The sequence below is a fragment of the Octopus sinensis genome, linkage group LG4, assembly GCF_006345805.1.
Source record: "Octopus sinensis linkage group LG4, ASM634580v1, whole genome shotgun sequence".
NCBI lineage: Eukaryota > Metazoa > Mollusca > Cephalopoda > Octopoda > Octopodidae > Octopus > Octopus sinensis.
The window spans coordinates 133,163,985-133,184,013 of NC_043000.1; the positions used below are offsets into that span (position 1 = coordinate 133,163,985).

Sequence of the window (20,029 nt, forward strand, 5' to 3'; positions counted from 1 at the left end):
CAATAGAATCTCTTACCAGCATTCCACCCAGGCCTATGGTCTGAGGATATCTCTTCTTTTTCTCTACAAACATATAATGTACAATACTTTTATACCATGACACTAAAAGAGATAAAAGAAAAATAAGTGGATTGTAGCCTCCAAGATGTGACTGTCACCAAAAGTATCAGTAACAGTTGCATCCTTGGCCAAAGAGTGACCAAAGGTATATAGAAAATAGGTCATCCCATCTGGGTATTTGCCATCACTACAATCCAGTCTGGTGGTGTTCAAGATCACCAATATACTCAGATGCTAGAAATCATTTGATTATATTATTTGATTATATTGTTTGTTAGGGCATTTCCCAGCAACAAAATGGCACAACAGCAAAGGGTATCCATTGAAATTGATCACTTTACCACACCTACACCTTAATATCAGTTTCAAATTTTAGCACAAGGCCAGCAGTTTTGAGGGGGCACTTATTTCATAAACTCCAAGAGGATGAAAGATAGTCAACCTCAGCAAAATTTGAACTCAGAATGTAAAGATGAATGAAATGCCACTAAGTATTTTGCCCAGCATGCTAACAATTCTTATTTCTTTATTGCCCACAAGGGGCTAAACATAGAGGGGACAAAGAAGGACAGACAAAGGAATTAAGTCGATTACATCGACCCCAGTGCATAACTGGTATTTAATTTACTGACCCCAAAAGGATGAAAGGCAAAGTCGACCTCGGCGGAATTTGAACTCATAACGTAACGGCAGACGAATTACCGCTAAGCATTTCGCCCGGCATGCTAACGTTTCTTATTTGTTCATTGCCCACAAGGGGCTAAACATAGAGGGGACAAACAAGGACAGACAAAGGGATTAAGTCAATTACATCGACCTCAGTGTGTAACTGGTACTTAATTTATCGACCCCTAAATGATGAAAGGCAAAGTCGACCTCGGCGGAATTTGAACTCAGAACGTATCAGCAGACGAAATACCACAAAACATTTCGCCCAGCGTGCTAACGCTTCAGCCAGCTCGCCGCCTTACTCTTACACCTTAATATCAACAAATGAATATATTACTCTTACAACATAGAGAAATAGTATATGCTACAGAGAATGCTTTGAATGAGGGTAATCAAAAATGGAAAGTTTACTACATTTCTATACTAATAATCTACAGATGTAAACCTATATTTGAATAATTGAACATAACATTCCTGAAAGACAACTGAGATGAGTAGCTTAACATGATTCTCTTTCTCTCTCTCTTTCTTTCTTTCTTTTATTCTGTAGTCCAAAGAAAAAGCTTTGTGCGCATACTCATACACATATGTGTATGTCATGACTCATGCACTGTTCTTTCCCTGACGCTTGTACATTACCCTATGTACTATACATACACTTTAGATGAGTTGTAGTGCACCTGAGCACTGTACACAATGTTTTATTATTATTATTATTATAACTTATGAAGATTTTTCCAGACTGGTGAAGTTAATGAAATTGGAGTTCTTGAAGCTTTGTAACTCGATACTTGAAAATAAAAATGTGTAATTATATTCTGCCACAATTTCAGTTTATAATGTTTTAAAATGATTATCAAGTCATAACCCTTATTTTAGAAATATAGGTTCTAGGTTCAAATTTTGTTGTGAACAATGTACACATCTAGGAATAAAAAATACTTTATATTATTTGGAGATTAAGCTAATTGACATGTAGTGTATACACACACACACACACACACACACACACACAAACAAACACAAACACACAAATAAACACACAAACACACACACACACACACATACATCTAAAACTCTAAAAACAAGTCCAAGAAATTATAATTGCATTAACAATAACTTACCTGAAACATTTAGATACTAAAGATAATTTTAATATTTATCTAGAACAGTGATTCTTGACTATTTTTTTGCTTATGGTCTCCTTTGATTCCTATTTTATTCTTCTGGAAACCCTGTTACATTTTAATAATTGAATATTATTAGAAACTATGTTTAAAAAATTGTTAAAATATTTTGCATATTGTACAAGTTTCTGGGATTCTGGGACCCACTTCAGTCACGATACTGACCATGGGATTGCACCAAGAAAGTTACCCTCCTAGTCACAAGTCTGGGCAAGGTGGTTTTATGGAAGACCAGCAGTCGCCTATGCATACCAGCCTCCCCTCTCCACGCCACCAGTGTTATCCAAGGGAAAGGCAAAGGCCGATACAGCTTGGCACCCGTGACGTCGCAACTCATTTCTACAGCTGAGTTAACTGGAGCAACGTGAAATAAAGTGTCTTGCTCAAGAACACAACATGCAGCCCGGTCCGGGATTCGAGCTCACAACCTCACGATCGTAAGCTCGACGCTCTAACCACTGAGCCTTCACATTGTACAAGTATAACTAATTTATTGTTCATAAGCTTTAACAACGCTACCTTATGGGATCTCCCAATAGTCATCTGGAACCCAGTGGAGAACCACTGATCTAGATATACTAAAGTAGAGTTGGATTCTTTGACAAAAGTTCCTGTGTAACTCTGCAGATAGGATACAAACTAACCCCACCCAAAAGATATAGGAAGGAAAGGCTTTTATTTATTGTGGCTTTGTACATACTTTATTACTTAACAACTTATTCATCTTATAGCTGTTCTGTTTAAAGAATCAGCCCATTTGCCTTTAGGATGGACAATTAACAGAAATTCCAAAAGTATGACATCACTTTTATTATTGATCACATTATTCACTTTTAGTACTGGTGTTTTACTTGTCCTAAAAGACCATTAACTTACCAAACCAGTCAAGCCAGAGATATCGCAAGATGTGAAATCACACACACACACACACACACACACACACACACACACACACACATACATACATATATATATATATATATATATATATATATATATATAATATATATGAAAAAACAAGTCAGGATAGAAAATGCTAAAATAATTTTATAAAGAACATTTCAGTACCGGTTTCAGTCATTGAGACTTTTTCAACTGTAACAATTTAATAATTAAATTTAGAAAAATTAAAAGAAAAGTTTTTTTTAAAAGAATATTTGTATAATGTTCAAATATAAGTGGCATTTTCCTTGTTTCTGCCTGTCTCTCTTGTTTACTCTTGTGGGTTCGAGGTCATTGTCTTTATTTAAAGCAGCAGAAAATTCAACAAAACCTGTTACTCTGAGTTTCACGTTCGTCGGACAGTTTTTGCTACTGTCTGACGAACGGGAACGTGAAACTCAGAGTAACAGGTTTTGTTGAATTTTCTGCTGCTTTCAATAAAGCATATTACTCTACCACTCGTATTTGAGTACTCTTTTTTCCACCTTGTTTCACATTTATGTGTTTACTCTGGTATATATATATATATATATATATATTAGACTATGTGATAAGAAGTTTGCTTCCAAACTGCATATGGTTCTGAGTTCATTCCCAGTGCGTGACATCTTGGGCAAGTGTCTTATACTATACTCTTGAGCCAACTGAAGCCTTGTGAGTGGATTTGGTAGACTGAAACTGAAAGCCCATCATATATACACTTTTATTAAAGCTGCAAAATTATCACAAAACAGTTACTCAGATTTTCACATTCCCATTTGTCTGGCAGTTGTGATAACACAAATGCAGATTTGGTTACGGATTTTGAACATAGATTCATATTCCTGTTTTCATCACAACTGTCCAATGAATGGGAATGTGAAACTCTGAGTAATAATTTTGCAGTTTTAATAATAGCATATTGTTCTACCTTCAGTATTCAAGTACTATTTTTCCCACATTGATTTGCACTTACATGCTCACCTCTGTGTGTGTGTGTATGTATATATATATATATATATATATATATATATATATATATATATATATATATATATATATCATCATCACCATTATCATTGTTTAACGTGTCTGCTTTCCATGCTGGCATGGGTTGGACGGTTTGATTGGAGACTGTTGAGCCAGATGGCTGCACCAGGATCCAATCTGATCTGGCAGAGTTTCTACAGCTGGATGCCCTTCCTAACGCCAACAACTCCGAGAGTGTAGTGGGTGCTTTTACATGCCACCAGCATGAGGGCCAGTCAATATATATATATATATATATATATATACATATATATATATACACATAGTTAATCCAAACAAGAAAACACAGAAAAAAAGAGAAAAAAACAGCAACACGAGGACGTGGAACAATTAAAGTATTATTGACGCTCAGGAAAGAAGGAAAGGAGGGGATTTAACGTTTCGAGCGGAGCTCTTCATCGGAAACAAGGAGAAGGAAAGATCCCAAGAAGGGAAGACAGAGGAAAAAATATTTTTGCTGGTGGTGCTCAAGAGATCACATACATATAAGTCAATGTATGTGCCTCTGTGTTTGTCCCTCCACTACTGCTTGACAACCAGTGTTAGTGTCTTTACATCCCTGTAACTTAGCAGTTCAGCAAAGGAAACTGATAGAATCCGGCTTAAAAAAAAGTACAGGGGTTCACTTGGTCAACTAAAAATTCTTCAAAGTGGAGCCCCAACACAGCCACAATCTAATGACTGAAACAAGTAAAAGATAAAAGATGTTTGAAATAGAAGTAAAAATATACTTTTAAATTAGATTGTATCTAAAATTTTGAGTAAAAGGTTTGAAATGAATTTCTGCAAAATTTCTAGGCATTCCAACATAACTTTGAAGAAATGCTAACAGCACTCAATTACAACATTCCAACAACTGATTATATTACAGCTTAAGGATTTTTAAATTATCAAAATTTTTGATAATTGAGAGATTCAATGAAACTTAATAACTCTGCATGACCCAACAGAGAGTTTGAGGAAGTTGAAATGGTGTTTGGGTGTAACCAAATAGGTGGAACCCAGCATGGAAGATTATTATTTTCAGAGACACAAATGCAAATTTGGTTACAGATTTTGAAAATGGATTCATATTCCTGTGTGTTTTGTCTCACTATGAAATTAGACTCACGGAAGCCTTTCCAGCAGATTGGAATGAGGATTGAGCTGACAGCTTTGGTTGTTACTTAATTCTTTAGGATTCAGGTTACTGTCAAATGTAATCTCTTTTTATTCATATTGTTTTGAATTAATCTTGCATTATCATGTAGTTTCAAGATTTCAATGATGTGATGGTTTATTTTTAGAATGAGATTGTAGGATAGGTGTGAGAGGCTGGATCTAGTCAGTTTGCATGTAAAACAGGTAGAATATTTTGGGTTAGATATGGCTGGTTTAAATGCTAAACAATTCATTAGAATTCACTCATCTCTCCTTCCAAAACTGTTGATTTTAGAAGTAGAAGGCAGCTTATTAAAACATAAACAAAACTCACAACTGACACAGCTTATTTACAAGGTTGAAAGGGCAAACAATAATTACTAATGAATCTAAGATTAACTTTTTAATAACATTTTTAAAATTAATTATTGAATTTTTTTCCTTGGACACAAGTTGGAACAATTCTAAGAAATGTTAAAAGAAATTTTACTCATGAAAACATATTTTCAATTGTTAAAAATTTTCTATCATTAAGATGTGGTATTTACATATGAGTGGATGTGCATGGCTTAGTGGTTAGGGTGTCAGCACCATGATCACAAGATTGTGGTTTCGATTCCTGGACCGGGCGACAAGTTGTGTTCTTGAGCAACACACTTCATTTCATGTTGCTCCAGTCCACTCAGCTGGCAAAAATGAGTAACGCTGCGATGGATTGGTGTCCTGTCCAGCTGGGGAACACATACGCCATAGAAACCAGGAAACCAGACCCATGAGCCTGGCTAGGCTTTAAAAGGGTGCATTTATTTTTTTATTTACATATGAGCTGGAATATAACAAGTGGTGATTCAGCCTAATGGAGTTTCTACTGAGTTGCTTAACTTGGTAGAAATAACAAAATCTCCCTTAAATTACACCCTTCCACATTATATGGAAAGGAAAGAATCATAGTATAATGTTATCTTAGATAACACTGTAGTGTCTGGAATAACAGACAGGATGATCATGTAAACACTCCAACATTGGTTGCCAAGCAATGGTGGAGGCACAAACAGTGACACACAAACATATACACATACATATATATATATATATCATCATCTTCGTTTAACGTCTGCTTTCCATGCTAGCATGGGTTGGACGATTTGACTGAGGGCTGGCGAACCAGATGGCTGCACCAGGCTTCAATCTTGATCTGGCAGAGTTTCTACTGCTGGATGCTCTTCCTAAGGTCAACCACTCCAAGAGTGTAGTGGGTGCTTTTACATGCCACCGGCATGGGGACCAGTTAGGCGGTACTGGCAACGACCTCGCTCGAATCTTTTTACACATGCCACCGGCACAGGTGCCAGTAAGGCGATGCTGGTAACGATCATGCTCGAATGGTGCCTTGCATTGGTTCCATGAAAGACACACTCAGTACACTTTGTAAAGTGGTATGTGATAAGTAGGGTATCCAGTTGTTGAAACCAAGCCAAATGACACATGTGAACATCAGTCTATGGAAGCAACAGCTCCCAATAAGAGATGTCTTGAACTGTAACAATCATCAAACACATACAAGCATGGAAAGAAGGCTTAAAAACAATGATGATGATGATGATGACGACGATGATGATTTTATCTCTACAATTATGCAGCTACACAAGAGGATGCTGTCAGGAGAAGATAAATCTTTTTGAATTTGCAAAAGAAAAAATATGTATAATAAAACATGCAAAAAGCCCCAAAGAAAACCCAAGCATGTTTTCTTTCTTTTTCTTGATTCTTCTTCATGAGGAATTAATTTCTTTAGTAACTGAAATTTAGTGACCAAATTAACAGGTAAGCATACCGTAAATCCTCAAGTATAGTCTGCCCTTGAGTATAATACTGTACTTAACTCCATGTCCCCCTACATGGCCTTGCTATTTGCTTTTGAGCCAAATTAACTAACTAACTAACTAACTAATACACAGGGGATTTTTAGGGGGCTGTACCTCTGAAAAACCTAAACCTTGTGTATAATACGCACCCCTTTTCTAACTTAAATCATGGAGGTCTACATAACGTCCTTGGTTTGTAAAAAATGTATACAGTAACGTACTTTATTATTATTGTATATATAACATAATGCAAATGAGTAGCTTTTTTGTGTATTTTCTTTGCAGAAATTAAGGATGATTCTTTTATGATTTCATTGATTTCAGGCTTAGCTTAAGGTATTTTCGTGCCCAACATCACAAAATGCGTCTAAATAAACATTGCCGGACAGCAAATAGAGACTCGAACATTGCTTAGAAAATAATTTTCATTTTTAACCTCGTGTATAATACGCACCAGGGATTTTGACCGTTAAATTTTGGGAAAAAAATGCGGATTATACTCGGGGATTTACGGTACTCAATCTACACCAGAGCTGGTAAGACTCTCTTTGCTAAATTCAAATTTAAACCCCAAACCCATATGCAACATGATTAACTATATCTCTGTATTATATCTATGTGTACATGTAAACTTCGTCTTGCTTTGTTTTTTGTTTTTTTAAATCAAACACCTACAAAATTCAATAAAAAATATATACAATAGTTGCAGAGGAAACCAAAGTGTTTTGTTACTTTTTTAATTAATACTGTATTGAGGTTCTCTATTTTTTCTTTTTTATTTGATAAATTTATTGTTTCGTATTTCATTCCTTTATTTCCATAACCTGAATCTTGTTCCTTTGTTATAGTTCTTGTAAGACCTCTTCCCTTTTCATTAACATTTGTTAATTTGTTTTTTGTTCTGAATAAACAGTAGAAGGTCTCTATCTATTTTAGGTTTGTTAGCTCTCCACAAAGGAAATAAATATTTTCCGCCTTCCAAGAAAGGAAGGATTCTTTCATATCATGATAAAGGTCATGGCTACAAGAATAACAAAAAAAAAAGCTGAAAAAGAGTATTAAGTTGGACATGCTATTAATACTATCTGTAAAGTATCAAAATTAAGAAAAAGTGATAGCAGCCAGGGGGAAGGGGAATAGCCTGGTGGTTAAATCTGCTAAAAATAGCAACCAACTTTCCTCATATCACACCTTAACATCTGAGAGCCTATCAAACCTATGTTAACCATCAACCCTCTTTTATTTCAAACACTTTTTCAACAACCCCTTGCTATGATTCAAAGTGCCCCCGAGCACTTTTTAAAGTACATACACATAATATTACGCCATAGTTACTACAAGATAATAGGAGAAAAGCTTACAAAAGCCTCTCTCTTTTGAATTAGCTTTATAAAAGCTAAGTCAACCCAGACAGGCAGTACAACTCAGATGATAAAGCTACTGATCGTTCTCTCTTAAATTAATCACAATATTTCTCCAAAATCATGAGATTTTATTTTGGTTGGACAGTCTCCTGACCTGAACCATATTGATAATTTATGGCAGATCATTAAATCAAAACAAAATTCAGGAACTTTTAAATGCAGGAAATCATTATATGCTGCAGTACAGAAAGAATGGTACGAGTTAGAACCTGCATTATTGAAAAAAAATTACTGAGAAACTGTTTCATTAAAAATATTTTATTTTGTTTTTAATTACAAGGTAACCATGCTAGAAGTATTGATTATTAAATTTTGGTTAAAACTAAGCATAAACTCTGTGTCTTTGAAAACTCAAATATAACAAATGATTTCATGTCAACAAAAAATAAATATGTCTTTAAATCGGGAATTACATAGATGTCTATTTTTTTCTTTTCCATCAAAGGAATATGATGTAATAAACATCATATTCTTTTTAATAATTCTTTAGTAGGCGCAGGAGTGGCTGTGTGGTAAATAGCTTGCTAATCAACCACATGGTTCCGGGTTCAGTCCCACTGCATGGCATCTTGGGCAAGTGTCTTCTGCTATAGCCCTGGGCCGACCAATGCCTTGTGAGTGGATTTGGTAGACGGAAACTGAAAGAAGCCTGTCGTATATATGTATATATATATGTATGTGTGTGTGTGTGTGTTTGTGTGTCTGTGTTTGTCCTCCTAGCATTGCTTGACAACCGATGCTGGTGTGTTTACGTCCCTGTCACTTAGCGGTTCGGCAAAAGAGACCGATAGAATAAGTACTGGGCTTACAAAGAATAATCCCGGGGTCGATTTGCTCGACTAAAGGCGATGCTCCAGCATGGCCACAGTCAAATGACTGAAACAAGTAAAAGAGTAAACGTAATCAATGATGATTTCAGATGAACATATAAGCAGGCCTGGCTGTTTGGCGAAGAAGAAGTATACATAGAAATATACCTCTTTGGAACCAGAATGATCCTGGGATTGAAAATTTGCCCTTCATTTGGTTCTTGAACATCCAGCATTGGGATCTGATTTAAAAGCATTTGGGTTGCTACTTCTAACAGGTAAAGCATGGCTGATTTACCAATTTGGTGGTGTTTGTCAGATGATGTCAGAGATCAAGGGGGAGATATAAATGACATTTGCTTCATTAATTTTACGTCGAGATAGGAACTTTGGGGCAAATTTGCTAACAGTTGGAATTCAACTTGGGACTAGAACAAGAGAATGACTGCATTACAGAATTAATTCTCTTCTCATCCATCCTTAACCTCTGATCAAACACCACCGGGGCATATAGTCATTATAGACGAATTATAGTTATGCTATTTAGCTCCCTTAAGTTTGGGGCTGCAGGCCCAATTAGCCCTCAGTAGGAGCTAGCTTAAAAGTTCACATGGTGTCAGCACCATGATCGTAAGATTGTGATTTCAATTCCTGGACCAGGCAACGCGTTGTGTTCTTGAGCAAAACACTTCATTTCACGTTGCTCCAGTCCACTCAGCTGGCAAAAATGAGTAATGCTGCAATGGACTGGCGTCCCATCCAGCTGGGGAACATATATGCCATAGAAACCAGGAAATCGGGCCCATGAGCCTGGCTAGGCTTTAAAAGGGCGCATTTATTTATTATAATAGTAAAATGACATCCAAATTATAAAAATGTAATACATTAACTGTATGTAATATATAATTAATATTCCAATATGTTTATTCAGTACACTTCAATTTTCAATATATATCTTAAGTTTCAGTAACTTTATAACAAGGGATACATCATTAATTATCAATTATTATATTTTCCTATATTAATCTCAATTAACAGGAAATGACAAAAGAAAAAGCAGCAGCTTCCAAACAGGCTGGAATTGTACAACGTACTTCCAACAAGTAGAGCGTATTCTTAATATTCTCTTTTCTCATTTATTTAATAACATATATCAAGATAATTCTACCTACTGGATCATAACATACCATTGAAGTTATGGCAGTGGATTTGGTGAATTGTTTAGAGATTCTCATAAAAAAAATTTAAAAAAACAGGGAAAATATTGGGATCAGATAAGGCCAGTTTAAATGCTAAATGGTTAAGCTACTAATTTTTGGAACCTCTGAGACAAAACTTTCTTTTTATGAAAATTGATTAGGGAAATTTGAAAGAAATACTCATTTGGCCCATTACAAATTTTGTAAGCATAATATAAATGGAAAGAAATATGATGTGATTCATCATCGTTTAACGTCTGCTTTCCATGCTAGCATGGGTTGGACGATTTGACTGAGGACTGATGAACCAGATGGCTGCACCAAGCTCCAATCTTGATCTGGCAGAGTTTCTACAGCTGGATGCCCTTCCTAACGCCAACCACTCCGAGACTGTAGTGGGTGCTTTTAAAGTACCACCGGCACGAGAGCCAGTCTGGTGGTACTGGCAACGGCCACACTCGAAAATGTTGTTTTTTACGTGCCACCTGCACAGGAGTCAGTCCAGCAGCACTGGCAACGATCACGCTCAAATGGTGCTCTTTACGTGCCGGACAGCTGCTCTGGCAGTGATCCCGCTTGGATGGAGCTGTTAGCGCTCCACTGGCATGGGTGCCAGTCATCGAATTTGGTTCAATTTCGATTATATGTATGAAATCAAAATTGCATATCTGTACCAGTCCTATGAAAACAGTGCCATTGCTTCAATATATTGAACCAAAATGCAGCAAAACTACTTGGCTTAAAGGGACCATTACCAAGTTTATGAGCTGCCATTTTTGCAAAAATGAATTCACAATAATTTACTCGATTTATGCAAAAATTATATTAATAATAAAATGGTGGAGACACGTGGCTTAGTGGTTAGGGTATCAGCACCATGATCGTAAGATTGTGGTTTCGATTCCTGGACTGGGCGACGCGTTGTGTTCTTGAGCAAAACACTTCATTTCACGTTGCTCCAGTCCACTCAGCTGGCAAAAATGAGTAATGCTGCGATGGACTGGCGTCTCGTCCAGCTGGGGAACACATATGCCATAGAAACCAGGAAATCGGGCCCATGAGCCTGGCTAGGCTATAAAAGGGCGAATTTATTTATTATAATAGTAAAATGACATCCAAATTAAGAATGCATTAGAGTTTTCAGAACTGATAAAAAATTTTTTTTTTTTTAATTAAGAAACATAATCAGTTTTCATTTTGAGTATGACTTTATTAATGACATAGGAGATGTAAACTTTAATGTATTACCAAATTGAACAATATCACTGTTGTGAAAATACATGGGTCAGCTATAATATATTTCAATAAAACATGTAACATAGTTATCTCTATATATCTTGGTCTAGTGGAATTAGATAAATGAAAGCATTTTTAACAAAATAAATGATGAAAACAAAATATATCAAGATTAGTGATGAAGATAATGACAAATGTTATCAATAGATTCTGTTTTTTTTTTATTCCATTAAGAAGATTAAGTTGATTGCACGAGATCAAAACAGAACAAGAGGCTTGACAGTACAACACAAGATAAAAATAACAGCAATTATAGCATAAAGTTTACATTCACAAAAATATGACGGAGTTGATAATAACACAAATGTTCATAAAAAAATTAATGAAATAATATTTCAAACAACAATATAAAATAAGAAATATTAAATTTCTAAATATCTCATAGAGATATGTACGGTGGTGGGGTGATAGAGTGGTTGTATACTGTCAACTTAACGTGACAGTAAGGGAATTACACCACCGCTGTTTAGCCCTAGGAAGCATCAACGCTTCCTGTCAGCCTTGACACATTTCCTGTATCCTTATATATTTACGAAGGGGAGACAAATACCCCCAACAATATAAAATAATTTGTGTTTTATCATAATTTACTGTGCCAGTATGTATAAATCAGTGCAATAGAACATTTGTACAGTTCTCAGTTATGAGATGGCATGTGAGTGAGAGTGGTCTTTTCATATTGTGTGTCTCAGTATGTAACATGTCTGTATCAGAGAATGTCATTACAGCATCTAGCTGACCAACATGCCAGGAGAGTAATAGTGTTCTATTCATATTGTGTGGTGACAGAATGTATGTAAGACAATGTCTTTTCCATTGCATGGTCCAGCACAGTGGCTTAGCTAGTCTATATACAGCCCAGAGAAGACCTTCAGTTTGGTACCTCCCCACCCAGGCCCCCCAAGTCTATACAGGATTATATAGCAGACCCAAAAGCGCCACCCTCATAAAAGCATTACCCAGAGTAAACTGCACCCTTGTCTTCCTCCAGCTATACTGGGAAGCACTATGATAATCCTTGATTATCCCTTAAAAAAATCCACAGCTTTTTATCTGATACAAACTGTCTGCAATAACATTTCTAGGTTTTCACTATTGCATTCATACAAACATGATCATATATGGCCAGTAAAACTCAATATTGTCAGTAAGCCAATATGCCAACAAACCTGTTTGAAGATTTTGTGCAAAATCTGTCAAAATAAGACATCAAATTATATAAGGAAAAGACCATCACTGATGTGTGGCATAAGTACCTGAGGAGTATAGAGTAATTTGTTGAAATGATCCTGTTAATGGAAGAGGCTACACCACTACATTTTAAAATCTGGTTTAATTACAAAAAATACATATAAAGAAACCTGGAGCTATTAAACAGATAATGCTAGCGTCATAGCTGAGATTAACAGTGATGTATATCTAAAGCTTAAATCCAAAATGCTTTCTCCTAATTTAATTAGTTACCTATGTCAGTCACACCAGTTAGCAATGTCTACCAAAATGCTTGAAATCTCTATATATATAAACGACAAAATGCCTCTGTCTGTGTGTGTGTGTGTATCCTTTATACAAATCCACAATTTTTCAGTTAGAGGGTTCGCACTTTCTATGGTCATTCAAAACCATCCAAGGGTTGTCATGCACATCTTTACATTTCCCCAGTCACCCAGCAAAGGCATTAAAAAATCAATAGAAGTGACTTTTTTGTGAATTTTTTATCCAAAACCCAATCAAAATGCCCAAAACTTGATACGCCAATTGAATGCCAGCTAGCTGTATGTGATTGGTCGGAGATTTGGACAGTACTCGCGTGTATGTGCGCACACACACAACTGTATATGCATGCACTAGCACTATGACCCGGCAACGCCAGGTCATAGTACTAGTTTCTTATGCAGCAGAAACACATAAATGGTTTTCTCTTTTGTCATTAAGACAGATGGCTTATAAAGACCTATAACAGACAATTAAAGATGGAGATAACTATTAAAAATTCATATAAACAGTGAAACTATGTAGTTACCTATTAAACTAGCTGTGGGAAGAATATCAACATATATCTTGAATTAAAACCTAATTTTGGAAAGTGTTATAATGCGGATTTTATGATATGTATTCAGATGAAAATAACTTGGCTCATTGGTTATTTATGCAGCCTATTCTTGAAAATGGTGAAATGATTTTGTCAACAGAACTGGTTTATAAATCTGTAATACTTGGTTACAAAAAACTAATCATAAACTTATTACATACACATCAGGTGGGTCGATGCCAATTGTTGGCTACCTGACTACTTGGTACGTAGGCGAGACGAGGTAACTTTTGAGATATGAAGGTATTTGCCAGTATATCTCCCATGCAAATGCCTGTATTTCCTTGAGATTTAAAGGTATTTGCATGGGAGGAAGTTGTTATACATCACCATTTAGATGTGTGTGACTTGAAAATGAAAAATAGGAAGAAAGCTCTCAACAAATGAAATACCAACCATAGCTGAAGATGTGGGTATTGAAAGAGTTGATTGTGAGGGAGGCTCTGTGAGAGAAACTGTGTATGGTTGAGGATGATATGGTTGAAACTGGTTGGAAGCCACTGAAAGGTAGTTTGTTAGAAGCTATTGGTGATGCACAAATGAAGATAAATTACAAAGACAATTCAAAATGTGGTTATTGAATAATGAAAGTGGAGAAAGGCCCCAGTGGCATGTAAAAGCACCCACTACACTTCGGGGTGGTTGGCGTTAGGAAGCACATCCAGCTGTAGAAACTCTGCCAGATCAGATTGGAGCCTGGTGCAGCCATCTGGTTCGCCAGACCTCAGTCAAATCGTCCAACCCATGCTAGCATGGAAAGCAGATGTTAAACGATGATGATGAGAGAGAATAGATGAGAAAAGGAAGAGGTTCAGAGAATGGCTGAGAGTGAGGAATATGGTAACCAAAGAAGCAGTGCATGGAAGATACAAAGCAGCCAAGAGGCACATACAAAAGCATTTAGAGATTGTATAGATTCAGAGGAGAATAGGAGTGTTTAACCCTTTTGTTACCATATTTCTGTTGAAATACACTGCCTTGGTTTCAACTGATTTTGAAAATAACAAAGAATTTATTAAAATAATTTTATCATCATTAACCTGGTGTTTGTTACATAAATTAACAAGAAATTTTGTGGGAAGGTTTTAATTTAGCTTACTTTAAAGCAGGAAGTTTGTATCATAGAACCAAGGGAAGTTTCAGGCAGTTTGGTATCAGAAAGGTTAAGACTGCAAAGCAATTAGCTAAAGAGAGATGTGATGTGACAGTGATGGAGTACAGATGAGTACTCCATCACTAATAGATGCATTCCATCCTCTGTTCATAAAGAACTGTTTTAACTGATTTTTCCACCACTTTTGAAATGAATGACCTCTGCTCCTCAAAGTACACTAGTATTGTAGCGCCACTGCTCAGGCAACTCCATCCCACTCACCTCTCCACTTTTTGTCAACCTTAATGCAGCCAAACACCCTTTTCTTGCCCTAATCTCTATGCCCAATCCTTTGTTCCTAGAACATCATCCTTCTGGAATTTCCTCCCTCCTTATGTCTTTCCTGCAAATGTTGACCTGCAACAGTTTAAACAGAACATTAACAGTATTAATTTTACCAGCTTCATGAGCGCTGCTCTTCCCTTCTAACTTAGCAAGTGAAAAAGAAAAGGAGATTTCACCAGGAGTGTCTAAGGTGTAGATTGAACATCAGTTGAAAACCTTTTACACCTGAACACAGAAGTGCAGGAAAAAGCAGGTTGTCTCAGTATGGAAGTTCACCTCATTAAGTACCGTTTGTAATGGATTGGTCATGTCATTAAGCTTTTGATTTCAGGCTTCCAAAGTGATTATTTTATGGCAATGTAGTTCTATGTAAGCATCAAGAATGAGATTTTGTAATGCTACAAAGGCAAAGCAGGACTACTGTTAGAGTGATATCTTAAATTGTTGAACATTTTTGCTGTACATAGGGAACATATTGTACTGAATAGAAATAAAAAGGCGGCGAGCTGGCAGAAACGTTAGCACGCCAGGCGAAATGTTTATCAGTATTTCGTCTGCCGCTACATTCTGAGTTCAAATTCTGCCAAGGTTGACTTTGCCTTTCATCCAATTGGGGTCGATTAAATAAGTACCAGTCATGCACTGGAGTCAATATAATTGACTTAATCCATTTGTCTGTCCTTGTTTGTCTCCTCCGTGTGTAGCCCCTTGTGGGCAGTAAAGAAATAAGAAATAAATGGTAGCCTATAATACTGTAACTAGCAGTTTTCAGAAAATCCTGGTTTACCATTAAATATTGAAATGTAATATCAGAAAACTGCAGGATATCAAAGTTCTGAATCGTAGAGAGTCAAGAGATAATCTCACCTGGTTGCATTACACTTTCAAAAAATGGACATGTCATCCATGAAAGGCCACATATCAGGAGACCAGCATAAGAAGATTATATGTGTACAGTTATAACCACACTTATGGAACACAGCTGTTCCTTTTGTCTAAGTGATGCTCATCTACTGATGAGCTGAAAATGCATTTTGGACAAATGCACAAGGGCAGAGCAGGACTACTGTTAGAGTGATATGTTGACCAAACTATTCACTAAATTTGTCATAAAAAATTTAAAACAAAATCGGGGTTAGTTAGTCATCTGAGACTCCATGGCAGAAATGCTACCAAACCTGTTACAAGTATGCATGAGCTATGAAAAGGGAATTATACACAGTCAATGGTAATCATATATAAACATACATACACACACATATTTTTTTAAAGCTAGAATTTATTGTATTCTTTCTTTAAATTTTAAATTTTAGTTTCGACTTTGTTAACTGAAGTAACTTTAGGACATGCAGTATTATTTTTCTTTTAATAGAAAAGAAAGGGCACAGTCGAGAAGAGTAATCGAAGACTGAACCCAAGTCGTAGACACAGACCATTATTCTACACCACACATCATCAACGAATCTCTATGTAGTCGCCCGACTGGCTAGAAATAGCAGCATGATCTGCCTTAAATCACACTCTACTTACTCATTTAAACAGCAAAACAGACTGGACGACTGAATGAAATATGAAATGATCGCGACGAACATACCAACAATCTACGGTGCTCACATACATATTTATTATACACAAAGAAAGTGGCATTTTTTAATCTTTTTCTCTTTGTTACGGAATTCACATTGTTACAGTCATGTGAAACACAGAAAGACGTCACAGAAATACAATATTTTCAATACATTGTTACTATATTGAAATCCACGTTCGTATGTGTGCGTGCGTATATATATATATATATATATATATATATAATAATAATAATAATTTACATGAGTTCAAGGCCACGCATTTTGCAGCTGAGTAGAGCTGATCGAATCGTCTTCAATGCAATTGGTTATTCTAACAATTTTGGAAATGTAAAAGAGTCGACCTCGACGGAATTTGAATTTTAAATATACAAACGTAGTTAAATACTTTGAAGCATTTAGTCCGGTGCTTTACAAATTATATGCTCGAACTTACATGCACATAAACAAATATGCACATACATTTTATTCAAGAATAGATACACGATTACACAACAGCTACAGAAGAACACACACCGAATTTAAATAAGGTAAATACACACAGGTAGACTTATAAATTAATAGAAATATTTTCAGTGTTTCAAATTCATTCCCTTTTAAATGTTTATAACAAAGAAATTATAAAACTTTGTCGTATAATTCAACTGTAGCTTTCTTTTCTTTTTTTTTTTGTTCCAAACCAAACATAGATCACTCTTAGTAAACAAGATTACATTCCAAATAACAATTGTCATGGCACTTGAGAAATTTTTTTTAGCTTTCTATCAAAAACAAATGAATGAAGAATGCTGTATTATGTCAAGAACCTGTTTTATGGGGACAGAATACGCACATGCACATATATTTATTTTCATATATATATACGAGTCTGTATTTATAAAATGTATATCATACACATAAACATGTACACAATAAATTGAAAATATATACATACATATAAACCGCATGTATAAACATCTCTCTCTCTCTTTCTCTTTCTGTCCCTCTTTCTTTCTCTCTCTCTCAATCTGTCTATCTATCCGGCTGTGTGGACCCCAAAAGTCCTAATTTAATTATCTTTGTCGCAAGTTTCTTGCATTGCCTTTATTTTTTTCATTTGTATTTATACATGCATATATATATACAATATGTACAAACATGCATACATGTATGAATATGTGTGTTTGCATGAAAATTATATCAACTTTCTCTCTAATAAGTGTTCTTTTTTCTAACATACGAACCATGCTCGGACAATTATGTGTGTGTGTGTGTGTAACACGATTCTGTTCATGTTTGGTCTTTTTTACGGAATATTTTTCATATCTCCTTATCAGTGATCTAAGTTAGGTTTGGAACAATAATGTTCCAAAATCCATTGGTCTGACCTTTCAAGACTTTCACTCTCTCATTTTCAAAATAAAGGTCCAAATAAAGAAGCACGAAAAAGTTTTTTAGAAAAAAATAAATCAAACAAAGACAGTCGTGTTTTTAATATAACTTGTTTGCAAGAAAAGCTGTTCCTGATTCACACACACACACACACACATTCTTTCTTTAAATTTTCTGTTTTAGTTGACATTGTAAGCTAGTTAAACTAACTTTAGGGCATGCAATCTTATTTTTCTTTAAACGGAAAAACACTTCAAGCTAAGAACATTACCTCGGTTTTCCTGCAACTGTTTACCTTTCTTGCTTCTATATACGCTTTCGTAGTAAATTTTGCAGACAAACAAATAAAATATTTATACATATATCTAACTCATTCAATAAATTAACCGCCGCACAACTTTACAAAGTCCTTGTCATGTATGTTACACGATATATGCATACACAGATCCACCCAGCTGTTAAGTTATATTTAATATAATGTAAGGTCGATATCTCCCTTGTCCTTATATTTTATATTGTATATTTTGGAAGCATATCTTGAGAAAACTCTGTGACAGTTTTAGATGACAGTATCTCTTCAGATATATTAAGGAGGGTCGATGCGGCCTCGGGAAGTATTTTCAGAATTACATCGACAGTGGGTGGTTAACAACTAGAGAAAAAAAAACACCCAGACACTTCACAGAACGTGATATAAACAAATACGAAGACAGACAAACAATATTAGCTGGATAGGAAGACAAAAATAGATAAATATGGAATTAGATATAAACAACAGACAGACACAGGCAGATAGATGGATAGACAGACAGACAGACAGATAGATAGATAGATAGATAGAACCTGTTTCATAGATAGAGAGAGAGGGAGAGAGAACCTGTTTCATAGATAGATAGACAGATAGATAGATAGATAGATAGATAGATAGATAGATGGATAGATAGACGGATAGATAGATAGATAGATAGATAAATAGATAGATGGATAGATAGACGGATAGATAGATAGATAGATAAATAGATAGGTAGATAGATAGATAGATAGATAGATAGATAGATAGATAGATAGATAGAACCTGTTTCATAGATAGATAGATAGAGGGAGAGAGAACCTGTTTGATAGATAGATAGATAGATAGATAGATAGATAGATAGATAGATAGATAGATAGATAGATAGATAGATAAATCGACAGATAGATAGATAGATAGATAGATAGATAGATATGCAACAGCAAGAGTGATGGCAAATGCGACTGTTATTGATAGAATTAGGGGGTGGGTATTTGTAGATGTATATATATCGATGTTGTTATCATCGATGGTCATTTCGTTATTTCACTGTTTGCTGCGGTTTTTCATTGTTTATGTTGCAAACTGAATGTTATCGATGTTTACAGCCGATCGTTAATGACGTTAAGGGCTATCACCGCTATTTTTAGCTTTATCTGTTACAGCAATCATTTATTGCTGCTGATGGTGATGGTGGTAGAAGTGGTGTTATCCGAGAAGCGTGTAAAGCTTTGCTTATTGTTAGAGTCGTTCGTGTTGTTGTTTTGCCCTGGGTCAATTGTGATCAAGCAGACCTAGAATGAAAAGCATTCTGGCCTTGACTTTATGCTGGCTTTTTAAGGGATATTTTCGACTATTATGACATTTCCTTTTCTCCAACAGAGCAAAGTATGGTTTGGGGTAGAACAGTCTTAAAAGCATTAAGTGTTCCGCCCCAAGCAAAGCGATGTACTGGGGTACTACATATATAAACACAGCATACATAGATTAACATTGAGCCCTGAGACTCGTGACCTCCTGAGCAATTGCTCAGTGTGGCCATATCTTAAGCGATGTACTGGGGTACTACATTTTTAAACACAGCATACATAGATTAACATTGAGCCCTGAGACTCGTGACCGCCTGAGCAAT

At 35.7% G+C, this 20,029-nt stretch overlaps 1 protein-coding gene across 2 annotated transcripts in view; it reads right to left on the minus strand.

The window, feature by feature from the left end:
- The window catches only part of LOC115210808, a 391,785-nt gene that overhangs the window by 350,011 nt on the left and 21,745 nt on the right, over positions 1-20,029 (minus strand). Inside the window, exon 1 of one of the 2 annotated variants that reach the window (XM_036502501.1) lies at positions 18,379-18,746. The exons of the other annotated variant lie outside the window; for it this stretch is intronic. The gene's annotated coding sequence lies outside the window, so the exon portion shown is untranslated. Of the gene's footprint in view, positions 1-18,378; positions 18,747-20,029 lie in introns of those variants that run through there. 2 annotated transcript variants of the gene reach the window in all.